Below are 11597 nucleotides of genomic sequence, written 5' to 3'. Positions count from 1 at the left end.
CTCCCGGCTTCAAGCGATTCTCCTGCCTCAGCCTCCTGAGTAGCTGGGATGACAGGCACCCAGCACCATGCTGGGGTAATTTTGTATTTTTAGTAGAGATGCAGTTTCTCCATGTGGGCCAGGCTGGCCTTGAACTCCCGACCTCAGGTGATCTGCCCGCCTCAGCCTCCCAAAGTGCTGGGGTGACAGACATGAGCCACCATGCCTGGAGTAATTATTATATTTTTTATTAGAGACGGGGTTTCTCTATGTGGGCCAGTCTGGCCTTGAACTCCTGACCTCAGTTAATCCGTCCGCCTCGGCCTCCCAAAACGCTGGGATGACAGACATGAGCCATCATGCCTGGACTAATTATTATATTTTTTAGTAGAGACACGGTTTCTCCATGTGGGCCACGCTGGTCTCGAACTCCTGACGTTAGGTAATCCTCCCACCTCTGCTTCCCAAAGCGCTGGGATGACAGACATGAACCACCACGCCTGGACTAATTATTATATATTTTATTAGACACGGGGTTTCTCCATGTGGGCCAGGCTGGTCTTGAACTCCCGACCTGAGATGATCCGTCCGCCTCGGCCTCCTAAAGTTCTGGGATGACAGGTGTGACCGACTGCACCCACTGTCTTACTTTATTCTGTCCCAGGATTCAGAAAACATTCTGGAGCCGCGAGGAAATTTAAGAGCCAAACAGGGCCGTCCCTTTTGGGACAGAAGGGCGTCGGCATCGAGAAGGGTCTGGAGCTTTTACCTGGAATCCCACCTGCCCTGGGACTGGAGGGTTGTCTCAAAGCGCTCACTGCAGAGAGGGCGGGGTGTGGCCTGGCGTGTGACGTTAGGGCCTTGGTGGGGTAGAGAGTGTCAGGCGTCCTCGGTGACATTCATTCACAGAGTCACCGGGTACTTCTTTGCTGGTGAGTACATGGTCCACACACACAAGGCCACCTGCATGCAGGGGAAAGAGGCTCCATTGCAGAGAGAAGAGACAGTAGAAAACGTTTATGGTAAGAAGCACGGGGAAGGCTGACCCCAGACCGGGATGGGCAGGGACTGCTCAATCCAGCATCATCACGGGATGAAGGCCACACACGGATTCTAGGAGGGTGTTGAAGTGTTTTGTCCTAGAGGCTTATGTCAAAACCGGCACCAGGCCGGGCGCGGTGGCTCATGCCTGTCATCCCAGCAGTTTGGGAGGCCGAGGTGGGCGGATCACAAGGTCATGGGTTCGAGACCGGCCTGGCCAACATGGTGAAACCCCGTCTCTACTAAAAATGCAAAAATTAGCCGGGCGTGGTGGGGGGTGCCTATCATCCCAGCTACTCAGGAGGCTGAGGCAGGAGGATCACTTGAACCCGGGAGGCAGAGGTTGCGGTGAGCTGAGAACACACCACTGCACTCCAGCCTGAGTGGCAGAAATGGACTCTATCTCAAAATAAACCAAAAAACAAAAAAAAAACTTCTGTTACATATATATATAAATACATAGGTAATGATATGTATACATATATCCATATATAAATATATATACATATATAAATACCTATATATTTATATATAGATACACATATACATATACATACATGTATATGTATATTTGTGTGTATACATGTGTGTATATGTATACATATATTCGCATATAAATTTATTTTTATATTGATATATACCTATTTATGTATATATAAATACATACGTGTATATTACATATATGTATTATTATATATGTATTATATTATAATACATATAACATATATATGTATTTAATATGTATTATATGTATAATACATATATGTATTATACATATGTATATAATTATATACATATATGTATATAATATGTATATACATATATAATTATATACATATTATAATACATATATGTATTGTGTTATAAATATATGTATGTGTTATATAAATACATAGGTAATGATATGTATACATATATCCATATATAAATATATATACATATATAAATACATACATGTATTATATTACATATATGTATTATGATATATGTGTTATCATATATATAATACATATATGTATTATAATATGTATATAATTATATACATAATACATATATGTATTATGTTATATACAATACATGTATGTATTATATATAAATACACATATAATATGTATATAATTTATAATCATAAATAAATACATATATAATATATGCATGTATTTATTTATAATTATATACTTAATTAGGACTTTTCCTAAATTATATACTATAAATTAGTATATAATTTATAATTACATACATATTATAAATAAATACATGTATAATATATACATGTGTATTATACATATGTATGTATAATACATATGTATAATAAATACATATATACATGTGTAATTAAATATATACATAACTTATATATAAATACAAATACATATACACATATATATGTGTATATATACATGTATGCATATATAAATACACACATAATACATATATATATTTATATACACCTCCCATACATATATATATAAATTATGTTTTATATATATGAATTATATATGTATTTATATTTGTGTGTTGGTGAGGAGGTTTTGTTTTTTGTTTTTGTTTTTTTGGAGACAAAGTCTGTCACCCAAGCTGGAGTGTGCATGGATTTATATATATATATATATATACAAACATATATGCAATATATATGTGTGTGTATACATAATACATATATTGCATATGTTATATGTATTATATATTATACGTATATATAATACATACAATATTATATATACATACATATATATGTATATATTGATATATACATATCAATATATATATCTATATATTATATATACATACACATATATGAATCTATATTGATATATACATATCAATATATATATCTATATATGTATATATTTTGATATCAATATATTGATATCAATATATCAATATATTCCTACCATGCTGAGGACTGGACCTCTTCATTCGGGTCAGGTGCTTACAACACCACACCTGTTGGTACCTGTATTAATCAGTGTTCTCTAGAGAGAACTAATGAAATATATAAATATACACACACACACATATTTATAAATATATATATACACACACACATTTATAAATATAAATATACAGACATGCACATTTATAAATATATATATACACAGACACACATATTTATAAATATATATATACACACACATGTATTTATATATATATACACACACACATATTTATAAATATATATACACAGACAGATTTATAAATATAAATGTACACACACACATTTATAAATATATATATACACACACATTTATAAATATATATATACACACACATATTTATAAATATATATACACACACATCTATAAATATATATATACACACAGACACATATTTATAAATATATATACACACATAGTTATAAATATATATACACACACATATATATACACACACATATTTATAAATATATATATACACAGACACACATATTTATAAATATGTATATACAGACACATATATTTATAAATATATATATACACACATATTTATAAATATATATACACAGACAGATTTATAAATATAAATATACACACACACATTTATAAATATATATATACACACACACATTTATAAATATATATATATACACACACATATTTATAAATATATATACACACACACATTTGTAAATATATACATACACACAGACACATATTTATAAATATATATATACAGACACATATATTTATAAATATATATACACACACACATATTTATAAGTATATATATATACACACACATATTATAAATTATATATACACAGACACACATATTTATAAATATATATATACAGACACATATATTCATAAATATATATACACACACATATAAATGTATATACACACATATTTATAAATATAAATATACACAGAAACATTTATATAAATATATATATACAGATACACATATTTATAAATATATGTATACAGACATATTTATAAATATATATACACACACACATTTATAAATATATATACACACACGCATATTTATAAATATATATATACACACATACACATTTATAAATGTATATAGACACACACACATTTATAAATGTATACAGACACAGATTGATAAATATATATATACACACACATATTTATATATACATACAACGCACATATTTATAAATGTATATACACACACGCATATTTATAATTGTATATATACACACACGCACATGTTTATAGTGTGTGTGTGTATATATATATATATATATATATATTTCATTAGTTCTCTCTAGAGAAGGCTGATTAATACAGGTACCAACAGGTGTGGTGTTGGAAGCCCCTGACCCGACTGAAGACGCCCAGTCCTACGCACAGTAGGAGTTAGCCGTGGCCACACAGACCACACGCCGGGTGTGGCATCCGTCAGCCAAAGAGTTCCAGGCAGCTCCGACCACCTGTGGGTGGCATCTCCCAATGGGAGGTGGCAGAATGAAGACAGGGTGCCCGCCGGAGCAGAGAGCCACGTCCCCAGAACCCGGGCCAACTTGGGAAAAGCCAGCCGTGACATGATTGAAAGCAACGTTTTTATTACCCTGGCAGATGTGATTTTAGGGGTGGGGGGCAGGTGCCATGAGAATCCCTTCCCAGAAATCGTTTTATTCTGGAATAGAAGTGATGGAGGAGTCTTGGGCATCTGGCTGTCAAGACAGAGAAAAAGAACAATTTTCAGGGGACATCTTGAAAGGAGACCTCTTAATAATTCAACGAGCCGACACATTCGGAGCGGTACCTGGAAACTATTTTAAGCAAACCAGGGTGTTATCTGAAGTGCCACTGAATATGCATTTAAAGTGGAACCTCAGAGGCGTTCCTCTGCGAACGTGGAGCCAACGGTGGCCACGATCTGTACATCAGATGCTCGCCGACATAACGTATTAGACAAAATATTGGCACGGGCACTGTGGGATATTTTGCTCAACAACGTCGCCGCCAAAGATGGATGTGTTTGCAAATGAGGAATTTATGAGAGAGCGTGGCAAAGCGCGTGTTGGCAAGGCGTCTGCGCCCGTAAGGAGGGCCCCGGGAAGAGAGTGGGTGCCAGCACCCCAGCTCTGCTCATGCCGTTTGCAATGGCACCCTTGCCTTTCTGGGTTTGGATGATCAGGTACGATGCTTCTCCGCTCCTGTGGGTCTCTCAGGGAAAAAGTGTCCACTCTGCTCAGGAACCAAAAAGGAGGAAATTAAACTCTGTCCATGCGGTGTAGACACAAGGGTCCTGTGGGAAATTACCTGAAGTCTCCTACAAAGGACAGGGAACGTGGATACCTTCGTTTCTTGCTGATACCTCCAAGAACATGGCAGATGGCTTCTCAACCCAGCACTTTGGGAGGCCGAGGCAGGTGGATCCCTTGAGGTCAGGAGTTCGAGACCAGCCTGGCTGACTTGCTAAAACCCATCTGTACTAAAAAATACGAAAATCAGCCGGGCATGGTGGCGGGTGCCTGTCATCCCAGCTACGCGGGAGGCTGAGGCGGGAGGATCGCTTGAACCCGGGAGGCGGAGGTTGCGGTGAGCCGAGATCGAGCCATGGCACTCCAGCCTGGGGGACAGAGTGAGACTCTGTCAAAAAAGCACCCAACAGCAATGGAATTTCTTTTTTCTTTTTTCCTCACTCACCAAGAGTCAGAAGCACAGCTAAGGTTTCTCCCTGAAAATATGGACTATCTGATTCTTTACACGCCCAGCTGGTTTTTTTTGTGTGTGTTTTTAGTAGAAACGGGGTTTCACCGTGTTGGCCAGGCTGGTCTCGAACTCCCAACCTCACATGATCTGCCCACCTCGGCCTCCCAAAGTGCTGGGATCCTGTAGACGTGTTCTTTTTTTTTTTTTTTTTTTTTTTTTTTGAGACGGAGTTTCACTCCTGTTACCCAGGCTGGAGTGCAATGGCGCGATCTCAGCTCACCGCAACCTCCGCCTCCTGGGTTCAGGCAATTCTCCTGCCTCAGCCTCCTGAGTAGCTGGGATTACAGGCACGCGCCACCATGCCCAGCTAATTTTTTGTATTTTTAGCACAGACGGGGTCTCACCATGTTGACCAGGATGGTCTCGATCTCTTGACCTCGTGATCCACCCGCCTCGGCCTCCCAAAGTGCTGGGATCCTGTAGACGTGTTCTTTTAAGAGTAGCTTCTTTCTCCTCCATGTGGGTTTTGTAAGGCACACAAAAGCAATCCTGAATGTGACTTCTTGATACATGAGTCTTAAAAATATAACAACAGAGGTGGATGAAAAACACTCTAAAGAAGAGAGTTTGCTCTGGGAGAGGAGGGTCTGTCGTGCTCAGGGAGAACCTCAGCTGTGTTTCTGAGTCTTTTTTTTTAATTGCATTTTAGGTTCTGGGGTGCATGTGAACAACATGCAAGATTGTTGCATAGGTACACATGTGGCAGTGTGATTTGCTGCCTTCCTCCCCTTCACCTATATCTGGCATTTCTCTTAAAGGAGGTTGAGCCTGGCTGGGCGCGGTGGCTCATGCGTGTAATCCCAGCACTTTTGGAGGCCGAGGCGGGCGGATCCCGTGAGGTCAGGAGTTCAAGATCAGCCTGGCCAACATGGTGAAACCTCATCTCTACTAAAAAAGTAAAATCAATTTAAGATCCCTTCCACTTGCATCCAATTGCAAATGCGAGTGAATTCTGCGTACAGATCTGGTTCTCTATGTTAATTCCACACATTTTTGCTAACCGTCTACACCCCTGCCAAGAATTTTAATTGTCCTAGAAATTACACACGGTAACTTCAGGTCATAAAAATCTTTGTAAAATTAAAACCTAGATCCCTCTTCAGGAAAAGGAAACAGAAATCTCACTCAACTCTCAGGCACGGATATTATTGAAAAAGCAAACCACATATTTGTAGATAATATTCTAAATAAGAACCATCTGCCCATAATAAAGCTAACGTAAGACAGAGCTCAGATGAAACAATATTCCTTTATTAAAAAAAAAAGGTTTGCAAGAAAACTTTGCATGTCTAAACACTTCCCAAAATAGTCGCTTTACAATACTTAATATGTTTCGCATTATAGCACAAAGTTGCAGGCATTAAAATTCAGCCCATTAATTTTCTCTCCCTGAAAGCCTTCTGGCCAATTATAGACAGGCTCAGAGGGCTGACTTGAGTGTAAATTCACTTACTCTCCCGAAGTGGGGATTTCTGCTTTCTCTGATACGCCATGTGGCATTGATAACTATCGATCTCATTTTATTAGATATATTAAAACTGCAGGAGGACTTTGGAAAGTGTAATAGTTCTGCAAGTTTCAGAAACTTAAGAACCTCGAAAAAGAAAAAAAAGAGTAAGCCACCCTCGAACACTTCGCAAAATTTAATTCTCAGTTATGAATAAAATTGTGTTTAGCTTTCCGCAGAAAAGCTCACAGAAACGTCTGTGCGTTTCCAGTAACGAGGGATAAATACCACCATAAAAATCGTTCCTAGGAGCAGAAATAAAAGAGACAGTATTGTCTTTGGGGTAAAATTTCTTCTGGAAAAAATAATAATAATAATAATTCTCTGGGGAGTGTTTGAAATATCTCCAAAGAGTGGATTGGTCCTGTGATGTAAAGTTACTTTGGCATGAAGAAAGAGGAGCATGGGACCAGGAAAGGCTTTTAAATGATTGTAATTATGTCTGTCCATCACAAATTAACAGGAAATTGTAAACCCTCCCAAGATGGCAGTGGGGGGTGGGGGGGGGTGGGCAGCTAAAATCAATTCCTGATTTTCTTCTTTTTCTCTCACATCCAAACTTCAATGAACAATGTTTCGAGGCTTTCAAAGGTCCAATTTGGGATCATTGGGTCTTTCATTCGTGGCTCAGGGCCTGTGTTCGTATGAGCAGGTTTACGAATCCAGAGAGCTCGTATGGATTAACCTTAATTGCACTGTGTTTGGGGTAACCATTTAAATAGCAACCTCTTCAATAAGCTTAATGTTTGCAAATGTGCCCACCGTGGGGGCGTCGGTCGTGTCCAGATAGTGACCCCTCCTTGGCATCCTCAAGCAAAAGAGTTCAGGTCACAAGAGCAGGGAGCACCTGGCATCTGAAGACAGCTGGAGCAGCATGCTCTGGTGACCTTCGGGGGCTGGGGGGAGAGATTCCTCTTCACACACTTGTTGTCTGCCTCTGGATCCATCTGCCCTGGGGCCGTTTGCCCCCCTGCCCTTCCCAAGATGCTCAAGTACCCATCCAGGTGCCCTCTGCTCTGAGACCATGATGAAGAGTTCTGTTTAATGCAGCAAACGTACTGTCATTCATTCATTCATCCATTAATGCACTGATCAGTCAGTCCATCGATCCATCCGGCCACTCATCTGTTTATAAATGGATCCACTCATCCATTTATTTATTTGCCCAGCCACCTATTCACCCTTTCACCTACCCAATCATCCATATGGTCGTCCACCCATCTGTTCACCCATCTATCTGCCATTCCATCCACCCATCCATCCAGCCAGCCAACCAGCCAGCCACTTACCTACCCATCTATCCATCCATCTATCCATCCATCCATCCATCCATCCATCTATCCATCCATCCATCCATCCATCCATCCATGCATCCATCCTTCCAACTTCTCATCCGTCATCCAGCCAGCCACCTACCCATCCATCCATCTGTCCATCCATCCATCCATTTCCTCATCCATCCATTCATCCAGCCAGCCACCTACCCATCTGTCCATCCATCCACCCATCCATCCATCCACCCATCCACCCATCTATCTGCCATTGCTTCCATCCTTCCATCCATCCACCCATCTATCTGCCATCCCATCCAGTCAGCCAGCCATCTGTCCATGCCTCCATCCTTCCAACTTCTCATCCTTCATCCAGCCAGCCACCTACCCATCCATCCATCTGTCCATCCATCCATCCATTCACTCATCCATGTATCCATCCAACCAGCCAGCCACCTATCCATCCATGCATCTGCTCATCCATCCCCTCATCCATCCATTCATCCAGCCAGCTACCTACCCATCTGTCCATCCATCCATCCATCCATCCATGCATCCATCCATCCATCCATTCCTTCATCCATCCATTCATCCAGCCAGCCACCTACCCATCTGTCCATCCATCCATCCATCCATCCATGCATCCATCCATCCATCCATCCATCCATTCCTTCATCCATCCATTCATCCAGCCAGCCACCTACCCATCTGTCCATCCATCCATCCGTGCATCCATGAATCCATCCATCAACCCATCCTTGCATCAATCCATTCATCCATGCATCCATGAATACATCCAACCAGCCTTCCTTCACTCACTAAGAGATGAACAAAACATCTCCCTCTGCCCAAGAAGAGCTCACTGTCCCCTGGGGAAACTGATTATCATGGAGGTGTGTGGGCAATGTGAAATTAAAGGCTAACAAGGTCATTGGACACAGAGGAGAAACCCCAGCAGTCCTGTGGGAGAGGGAGAATCATTCAGCCGTAACCCAGTTTGAGCAACTCAAAGAGGAAAATCGAGCTCATCATGGTGATATTGTGCATTTGCCCACGGGAACATCTAGACCCTGTTTCGTGAATGACATGGGTCCCAGGTTGTAGAGAAATGACTTCTAAGGTGGCTTCTGCAAGATAGTGACTTGTAAGCTGGTAACTTCCAGTGGGTGTCCCTTATAATATCCCCATCACGGAGGTACTGTTTGGAATAGTACAAGATTGATTTAAAATACACCTAAGGAAACCCCACAAGCAAGCAACGAACAGTTGTCTCCTTGATTTCAAAACACGTGAAGTCTCCATGAGCTACGGTGAGGATGCTATGCCTTTATGTTCAGCCGTGGGCAGCCACGGGAAGATGGTGGCTGCTCCTGGCTTCATCCAGCCAAGACTCCACAGAGCCCCCTCTGTAGACTGGGTAAAGAAAGCCCAGCTTCTCCCTGGGGCTTTCCCAAGAGGTATGGCTGGGGTGTGGCACATCAGCTACGCAGTCAACGCTGAGTGAGGAGTCGTGTCCTCAGTGTCGTGCAGTCAGCCCTGAGTGGGGACTCTGAGGAAGAACACCTTGAGGGCAAAACATGAACCAACCATCGTGCGTATCTTCACGTCTCTCTGAAGAATTGCTTTATCAAGGAGAGTCTTCCGCCTTTGTCTTCTGGGAGGCTTTAATCCTGGAGGACTTCATTTGCACACGTAGTTCTGAGCTTCGCTGCTGCTCATTTCTGGGAATCTCCACATGGTCACCCTTGGAAAGAGTAAATACCTTGCAGATGGTGTCATTTTATGTTGGCTTACAGAGTCTTCCTCCCCAAGGGACCTGTCACCCCTTCCCTGACAGCTCAGGCCTGCTGACCAGCTCCCAGAGTCCCCCCTCACCGAATTCATTTCTCTCCCTTCCAGCATTTTCCTCTCCAAGGCACGCCGGATTTTAATGTACTTTTTCAAGGATGTTGTGATCTCTGCTGCTTTCAGAGCATGTGTCAAGAGTATCAAACTGTGCTCCACTCTTTGAGTTGTTAATAAAACTACAGTACAATGCTGGGTGGGTATCAGAGGTCTGCAGACCTTTCTCTTGGCTTCCCAACCTGACACCAAATCGTTAACGATTATCCCCCCCATTCTTGAGTTTTTAGACAGTTGCTGTATAATGATCCTTGTTTTCCCTCGCTTTCTGTGGTTTCTTGATGAGATGGTTATCCGGGGCTCTGTCAGGTCCTAATGGAATTCAGCCAGAATGGTTTCACGGTTTCCTTTCTGGGGCCGGCTGCGTTGATTTGCTCATCATGAAATAAATTAATTCCTTTGACAGGATTCAGGTGAAAATTCCAAACATATGGCTTATTATTTAATAATGGTTTAACCGAAGGCTCTATTAAGTAACCCAAATGCAGTCAGATTTAGACTAGTACTTAAATCTTCTATTCCGAAACGAAACGGTGCTAATTAGTGGACTGAGACAATCAGGCAGACCTGTCAGCTTCGAAGTTTAAAAATAATACCGAGGCAGACCCAATCGGTGGCTGGGTCCAATGGATATTTATTCCATTATATCCTGTTTCCATGCATTTTCCATGGTGTTTTTGAGGCATTTTACCTCTGGGAGTGGGTGATGGAAGAGAGGGTGTTTCTACAGAAGGCTGCACGTTCGAGGACATGGAAAACAAAACTCGCAGAATTGTCTGACTCTAAAGTATTGTGCACAGCTTTCGGAAGACTTCGAAAACATCAGCTGCCCCCAGGTTGTGTTCTGAGGTATTTGTACTATTTTATGAAACAGCAGCACTGGCCTCAAGCTGCCCTTGCATGTATGAAAATCTATGTATAAAAGGCGCCCTTCCATATATAAAAGATGCCCTTACATGTATAAAAGATGCCCTTCCATGTATGAAAACCTATGCATAAAAGATGCCCTTCCATGTATAAAAGATGCCATTCCATGTATAAAAGATGCCCTTCCATGTATAAAAGATGCCCTTCCATGTACAAAAGATTCCCTTCCATGTATGAAAGATCCCTTCCATGTATATGCATAAAAGATGTCCTTCCATGTATGGAAGATGTCCTTCCATATATATGTATAAAAGATGTCCTTCCATGTATAAAAGA

This window comes from Cebus imitator, unplaced genomic scaffold (genome assembly GCF_001604975.1).
Source record: "Cebus imitator isolate Cc_AM_T3 unplaced genomic scaffold, Cebus_imitator-1.0 Scaffold672, whole genome shotgun sequence".
NCBI lineage: Eukaryota > Metazoa > Chordata > Mammalia > Primates > Cebidae > Cebus > Cebus imitator.
This window is presented reverse-complemented; position numbering follows the sequence as displayed.